The following is an 8,998-nucleotide window of genomic DNA, read 5'->3' as shown; positions in this document are numbered from 1 at the left end:
AGGATGCATGGATGCAGACTTGAGCACCAAACTTACTCTGGAAGTCACAGATATCATTGTGACTGGAGGTGGGAAGCACAGCATTTTATATATATTTTTTTTTATTAAAGTTCAGAAATATAACTCATTTGTCTCAGGAGTTTCCCTAAATGAAACAGTGAATATAAACATCACCATGAAATTCTTAATAAAGGAATGAACACATTAAGGGTGTTTTTTTTTTGTTGTTTTTTTTTTTTTTTTTTTTTTTGCTGGAATTCCTATTAAAATCTGTTTTATTTGATTTATTTGTATATTTGTTAGGTCTATATGCATGGTATAAATTGTGAAAAGGGAAAAAACAATAAATCATTGTATAAATGCTGTAATGTTTAAATATTTTTGGTTAAAAATGCTTGAAGGTCATGAGGTCATCAGGAAGAACGTAGCGTCTCATTTCTCTCAGGATGCATTCTCTGTCCTTGCGGTCTCCCGAGTTCGTTCTTCTAAGGTGACCTAGCAAGACTGGTCTTCACAAGAATGCAAGTCCATTCTTTGCATTCTTGGAATTGAAAAAGCAGCCTATGTGTGAGCCCAATGCAGGAGTGCATAAAAGCAATGCAGTTAAACACCAGCCTATTGCTCTATTTTTAACCATGACACTCATTAAGTATTAATCCACACAGTGGCAAAAGATGAACCATTTTTAAACTTGACCACCACACATGTGCAGAAACAGCTGACGATGGCCATAGCAATGACAAGGAGAAGATCATGAGCTCACAAACCTGTTTAAATCCATAAAGAAAGTGCCCTGTGACACATTTTCAACATGGCTTTAGACGCGATATGTGAATATAGAGTTAACCAGATACAGTACATTGGCGTGGAGCCATTACAACTAACAAGACACAATTAAATACATAATTTGCAAGCTGAAGAAAACAATAAGGCAGCCATTTTAGTCGCACTTACATACAATCGTGAAATGGAGGAAGAAACTGATCTATAAACTGTCTACTAATAAAGTCCCATACATCAATAGTCTTTTATGATCCTTCCTTTAACAAATAGCTGACAAATCCCTCGTTGTAAGTGTATAGAATTTTATAGCACATGTCACAAAAATGACAGGAACACAGCACAAGGCTGGGGCTAAAATGCTGAGGTATTTTTACAAAAAAAAAAAAAATCAACCACTGACTCTTCACAGCCTCATCTTTGGGTAGGAAACACTAACTTTTCCTCACACTTCAAAGCACAGTCTTTGCGACATGATTCATCCAGAATCTTCTACAGTGTTTTTTTTTTTTTTTTTTGCTACTTTGTTTGTGGGCAGGGCTTTCAATTTCCCAAGTCAGCGCATGCAACAAAGGGGTGAGGCTTTTGCTTTACTTAGAGCTGTTTTGCACACAACATGGAAGTTCATTCTCAAAAACCCATAACAGGAGCTCTTTAAAGTTGTTCTCCCATCCTTTCTCAAATGAATGTTCTTCATATAGTATAGATAAAATGTAATGAAGTTGATCAAAACTCATTTCACAACATTTCAATGTGTTCCTCGCATAAAAAAAAAAAAAATTGTATTAAAAAAAGCTCAGAGGTCTATTGATTGAGATAGGAATGAATATGGGCAGGAAACAGAATCAGTTTAATATCTGCCAAGGGGAAGCAGGAAATGTTATTTTTATCTTGCAATTATTTGCTCTCGCTGGGGCTCTGTTTTCAGCTTTTTCAACTCAAGGTCAAAAAAACCCGATGCTAATCATAACTTGAATAAAGAACAATTAGTAAATACCACTGTTATTTAAACCTGTGTAACCTTAGGTAAATCCCAATTAGCAATCCAACAATTTGTCAGTGCTGCTAAACTTTTTTTTTTTTTTTTTTGTAATATCAGTCTACTTTAATACGACATCTGCAAAAGTTCATTTTCAAAAAAAAACAATCCCTCAGTTAATCATTCATTGGTCAGGCAAACATAAACTCATGACAGATTAATTCAGACTGCAGAGCCACAGTGTTTTCTGGGAATCAACCCGTGAAATGTTTACTTCATTATGCATATTCAGCATAATCATATTCATATAAAAAGTTTGTTTCCAAGGAATTGACTAGTACTGCTTGCAATGTACAGACATATTGAGGCGTTCACTTTTATATTGTCTTCTAAATGGCACGAAATGTGTTTCTGTCTGTTGCGCACTGTTGTACTTATAATGCACTGTGGGATCTTGTGTCATTGCTGTTCTGCTCTATTTTTTACAATTCCCTGTGGATGGATTCTAAACACCAGGCATTTCATACCGAGACACATTTTTATTCATGTCATGGATGCTTCACTTTGACAAATAGACCAGAGAGAATATAGACCGACAGAGTAAGGCTGGTTCCAGGTTGGAAATTTAACAAGAAATAAGCAACATATAGCCTACACTATTGTGAACTATGTCTGATTTCACATTCAAATGTTATGGTATAACTTCTTTTCATATATTAGGTCTGTTAGATTCAGTCTATGCAATTTCATATAAAAGCCATGCTAAAAGATACTAGCTTTAAGCAAACTCTTGCCACATGTCATAATATAAAATTGTCAAGATCTTTACATTTAAGCTGAATATAACTCATCATTGGATGAATAACTGTGAACTTTGTAATTAGTATTGTTATACGTATTAAAATTACAGATTTAGTAAATGACTCACTCCTTTTAATATGTGATGACCTGCTGTCACAGCATATCAGAGTAGACTTTTTTGTTCCTGTTCTTCTGTCTATTTTTATTATAATAACTGTAATTATCTTTCTGTTTTTCCTGAACATATTAATGTTATGAAAATAAGTGTACAAGTCCCTAGTCCCTGTCCTATCGATGAGTCAACAAACAAACATTTGTCGTTTTTCATCTAACCTTTTTCTGTGCATTTAATTGCAACATTTGCATACATTTAGTAGTGCTTTTTTATGCATATGTATGAACTCCTTCAATCTTACTACTCCTACATGACACTATTCCTATTGGTATTCAATAGGTGAACATTAAATTTGTGGCCCACGTCGATAGTGCAACCACTTATGAGCATCACCTCAGCGTCACATGTGACTTGAGTCCCATGTAGAGGAGCGTCAGAAGGATAAACAGAAGAGTGATGGCAGAGAAAGATGTTAGAGCACCAGGCTTGGCACTCATTGGTCTCTATTTTAATGGTCTAAGCATGATGTCTGAAGTGGATGGCCCAAACTGTTATGTTCTCTGTTCTTTCTGTTTTTAATGCACCTAAAGTCAACCAACTCATGCGAAAATCTCGATTAATCACTTCTAACACTACCAAAGCTTTTTCATTAGCTTTTAGTGATGTTTTTCAATCAGTGGATGTCAGCCAATGTGACAGCTGAGCTCCTATCTAAGTTAAACTCCACATGTGTGGAAGTTTTAGACTCAGTTGCTCCTATTAGATCCTCAAAACTGAAATCAAAATCTGAGCTCTGGATTGACGGCAATATATGCTCATTAAGGCAAACGTGTAGGAGAGCAGAGCGTCGGTGGAAGAAGGATAAGCTTCAAATTTCTTTTGAAATATTAAAAGAGTCATTGGTCAAATTTAAAAAGGAAATGAGACTAGCAAAATCAAGGTACTTTGCGGCAATCATTGACAAAAACTCTATTTACCATCTTTAATGCTGTTTTTAATCCATCTGTTGGTGTGCTCCCAGATGGGTCAAAGACAAGGTGTGATGATTTTCTCAGATTTTTTATTAATAAGATCAGTAATATCCGATGGGGGATTTCTCCATCTTCCTTTGATCCTTCTGTTGCCTCTGTTTGCTCTGCTGTTTTTAGCCAGTTTGAACCAACTACTTTTATACAGCTTAAAGAAAATGGTGTGTCAACTAAAGCTGTCTGGTTCTTCCAGTGATGCTCTTCCACCATACTTTTTAAAGCAAGTCTTTGACACAGTGACAATATATTACAGCTATGGTAAATCAATGTTTTAAAAACTGGTAATGTACCAGATATTTTAAAGCATGACACTGTAAATACTTTGCTGAAGCAACCAAACTTGGATCCATCTGTTTTAGCCAATTATAGACAAATTTCAAATTTGTCGTTTATTACAAAGATTTTAGAAAAAGTAGTTCTGCAGCAACTGCAAAGATTTTTAGATGATCATAAAATCTTTGAGGTCTTTCAGTCAGGTTTTAGAGAATATCACTCAACTGAGACCACACTGGTGAACGTTTTAAATGAACTGGTGATGCTTGAGATTGTGCTGTGCTTGTGCTCCTAGATCTGAGTGCTGCGTTTGACACAGCAGACCATGCTATTTTGCTGGCCCACTTGAAGCATTGTGTAGGGATAAAAGGAAGTGCCCTGGATTTTTTTAAGTCTTATCTTTCCAATCGCAGTTTTAGGCCCCGTTTACACTAATGCGTTTTAGTTTGAAAACGCATAAGTTTTGCTACGGTTACGCCATCCGTCCACACTACGCCGGAGTTCTCAAGCGCCGAAAACGGAGCGTTTCGAAAACGCTGGAGAGGCCGTTTTCATTCTAAACCGCTGCTGCTCCGTCTCAGTGTGGATGGGGAAAGACGGAGACATCTGAAAACGGAGGCGGGGCTGCAGACATTCGCCTCTCTGATTGGGGCTTTTCCTCAATATTAAGTAGCCTAACACACAGTTCAGTCCTGAATCTTCTCCGTGTAAGTTCAGACTTCGCAAGTTTGATCAAGGCTGCATCTCTTCTTCTCAGTTTGATATGGAAAACATACCGAGGACACGTGTCAATCTTCACAGGGAACAGTGTACTTTATAACTTCATTCACATCACCTTGGCTACGTTGTTTCACTTTCTCAACAATAAAATGTAAACTTGATATAAGGAACTGCCTATTTTTATTTTAATATTAACAACTAAACAGACAGCAAAAATGTTGAGGCGTCGTGCTGCATGAGCGTCATCTTCACTGTGTGCATATTTATAACAAAACGGAGCCGATAACAACTGCCTCCTTTCAATTTCAGTGAAAATACGAAACATACCCTCTCTTTTGCTGAATATCAGTTTTAATAATCGATAATGGCCATTATAAAAGTATAACATACAATAAGTTTATACATTATAGGAAATAAAGGCAAGCGATCAGTCAATATACAGAATATAGGCTACGTGCTTACATAAATCATTAACTTATCTTTGCGCTCAGCCAAAACACGTTACCTGAGAACAAGTAATAGATTCCAATGACCAAAGTCAGGGAATATGTCGTTAGATAAAGACAACAAGATGAATGAAATATCACGTTTAATAAATATAGTGAGATTAGATCCAGCGGGAGATGCTTGATGAGAAGTCCGACTAGCAGAGCTCTCATCTGGGTAGATGGGCTCCAGCGATTGCCAAAGTGTGTGTGTGTGGTCACGTGATGTGCGTTTTCAGCGTTTTGGTGTGGACGGAGAGCAGTTCAGAAACGCTGGGTAAAACGCGAGTGTGGACGCGGATCGTTTTCATTCTAAAACGCCGTTTTAAAACTAAAACGCACTAATGTAAACGGGGCCTTAAAGTCACCATTGGTGGACATTCTTCTGAGGCAGCCTTTTTGTCATGTGGTGTTCCCCAGGGATCTATTTTAGGCCCTATTCTTTTTTCCTCATATATGCTTCTGCTGGGTGCTATTTTTAGAAAAAAATGGTCTGTCTTTCCACTTTTATGCAGATTACACTCAAATTTACCTGCCTTTGAAAAAGAATTCAAGTGGACTGGAGACTCTTGTGTCTTGCCTGTCGGATGTGAAGGCCTGATTGTCTTTGAACTTTCTGGATTTTAATGAGAGCAAACTGAAACAATTGTGTTCAGCTCGTCAAATTATTCTAGGACATCACCAGCTGATCTTGGTGAATTGGGTTTGTCTGTGAAGCCTTGTGTAAAAAATCTGGGTGTTATCTTTGATGATGGCTTAAGATTTAATAAACAGATTAACCCAGTGGTCAAATCCTGCTTTTTTTTCAGATTCGACTTTTAAAAACAGTCTTTTATCTAGAAAAAATAATAATAAAAATAATTCATCCTTTTATTACTTCAAGATTGGACTGCAGTAATGCGCTATATTTTGGGATCAGTGAGACAACTCTATCCCGCCTACAGCTAGTTCAAAATGCTGCTCCAAGGCTTTTAACCAGTACCAAAAATTATGACCACATTACACCAGTTCTGCGCTTTCTGCACTGGTTGCCTGTGCACTATCGTGTCACTTTTAAAATTCTTCTTCTGGTTTTTAAATCTCTAAATGGCTTAGCTCCTTCATACCTGTTAGACCTTTTGACTAAACATCAGCCTGGTCGGTCTCTTCGGTCATCAAACCAGAGACTATTATACATTCCAAAGTCTGAAAGGCTGAAATGCAGTAGCTGGTCCTACTTTGTGGAATGCTCTGCCCCTTTGTATTAGGTCTGTTACATCTCTGTCTGTTTTTAAATCTAGGTTGAAAACTTACCTTTTTGATTTGGCATTTTATCAGTGAAAATTGTTTGTTTTTAGCTATAATAACTTTCAGTGAGATTTGTTTGTTTTTAGCTATATTAACTATTATTGAGAATTGTTTGTTTTACCTATAATTTTATACTTGTTCTTTGGGATTTATTGCTCAGCACATTGGTCAACCTTTTTTTGTGTTTAATAGTGCTATATAAATAAAATTGACATTGACATTGACAAAAGCATTAAGAGCATATCCAAATCAAGTTTTGCTATTTTAAGGACAGAAAAAGATGGTCAGTGCACCAGCGCATGGTCTTAAAGAGTTGTCCTAGTTTTCTTATTGAGTGCTGAGTGTGTTTTGAGCATAATGTAGAATAAACTATCCAGAGTCTGGTCTCCCTTTCGCTTTAAAATTCAGTTGCATCATGCTATGGCATATTTGCTATTTACATGGCGGACTTTGTAAGTGACAAAAATCACTAGCAAGAAATGTTACACTAGCGAGAAAACAGTTAAAAATTGTTAAAATAGAGCATCATGAAGCCACAAAATAGTGCAAATACATTTGCTATTTCAACAACATAGCACAAAATGTGTAAGTGATGGCCACGCCGGTCTGAAAAAAGCAAAAAAAAAGCGTTTGCACCACATGGCGCCATATTGCACTGGATGTATTATAGAACCTTTTTTGTTTCTGTTTAGATCAGTGGTTCTCAAACTGTGGTACGCGTACCACTAGTGGTACACGGGCTTCCTCTCAGTGGTACGCGGAGGAATCGCTGAATAATGAAAGAAACAATTAACACTTTTAATCCTTTAATGCGTAATATAACATTGATGTGATCAGCATTTGCTGTTTTGTGAAGCGTACGATCACAACGCTGTGCTTAGAGTGTTTATTTTAGTGCATTGTGTCATAAGCTGCTGAAAATCAGTTTCCGAAGTTTAAGAATTGATTCTGAAGCGTGATTTGACTGACATGAAAAGTGGCCAATCACAGTCGACCTTGTCTAGTTGCGTGAAACGTAAGGGCGGGACAAAGGCTTTCTGTGTTGCAGAGACAGAAAAAACAACTTAAAAACAAATGTTTTGTTGGAATAATGCTTCTCGGATGTTTTCACTACAGAGATGTCTAGCAGAGTAATTAAACCGCGGACATTTCCTGCCTATTTGATGATCTACAAACACGTTTCGCTCTCCGACAGCCAGTCTCTCGCCTCTGACCTGTCACTCCTCTAAACACAGTCTGAATGGCGGCGCGGGAATGAAGGTATTGCGCAATTACTCAATTCTGGAAATGTGGCGAGTGCTTTATTTTAACACGAGAGCGCATTCATGTACGCAAATCGCTAAAACAGATATGTGAGCTCTTAAATAGGCTTTTTTCAAATGAACTGCAAGTGCTCTCATGATCGCCTGTGTGCTCAGATAGAATACAATCGCGATCTTTCCACTATTAAAGTAAACATTATTTATCTTTGCTCATACACTAAATTTAGTCAAAAGTATTCAAAGTTATCAAATATTTAGAAATAGATTGATACATGATCGATGACAATGCTAATGGTGTTCTTATTTGGCTGTGTTGTGAAGTGAAACTTTTAGCAAAGGTGGAACATTTTTTATTTCTTTACGACAAAATAATTATGCTGGAAATGTTTCTGGATGAGGTATTTGTGTGATTTATACATTTAGCTGTATTCTGATCTGTCATAAGCATTACAGGTCAAAGCAATCCATTGTTACTTATTGTTTATTTATCACAATTTACAATAAGGCTCTTAAAGCACTGCTTTGATAAATGTAGTGTCGTCATATTTCAAATACCTCAAGTAAAATAAAGTCATTTGTTTTTTTGTTTTTTTACTGACAGTGTACTTGTATTTTTTTACGTTTCTATTTTAGATTAAGATCAAGTGTAAAATAAAATCTACATGTGATGTACAGCTATTTAAGAAACAAATTTGCCATATTGTAAAGAAAATAGTGTAAAATATGTAAATAAAAGGTTAAATTTAAATCTTTTTACCATATACTTTAATTTAACCTTTCAAAGCTTGAAAATATATATTTTTAAAAATGGGCAAAAAGTGTCCCTATGGCCTTAAAGATTATTTGGTAGTTTTACCAGTGCTATTGAAAAAGATTAATTGTCATGAAAGGAAAAATTGACTATACTTCCTTTGTTAGTGCAAATTATACATGTAGCTTTGGGATGTAAGCAATCAAACCATTAAATCAGGTTTACACTTAAAAAAAAGTGATTTCATAATGAAAATCAGATTTTTTTTTCAAAAGTAACCAACTAGTACTTTTTAAAAGAGTAATTTGTACCTAATATTAGTATTATTTACTAAAATTTTTGTTATTTTAGCAGTGTAATAGTATTTTTACTTGAGTACAAAAAAAGATTTCACAAGCACTTAGTGCAGGTTTATTATATTATTAATATATGAGTAATAAATATTATTATTAATGTTTTTTTATTTGTATCTATTCCTATGCAATGTTTTAGGGGTGCTGAGAATACATTTCAGGTC

Source organism: Danio rerio, chromosome 5 (assembly GCF_049306965.1).
Source record: "Danio rerio strain Tuebingen ecotype United States chromosome 5, GRCz12tu, whole genome shotgun sequence".
Taxonomy (NCBI): domain Eukaryota; kingdom Metazoa; phylum Chordata; class Actinopteri; order Cypriniformes; family Danionidae; genus Danio; species Danio rerio.
The sequence above is the reverse complement of the archived record's forward strand: the minus strand, read 5'-3'. Positions refer to the sequence as shown.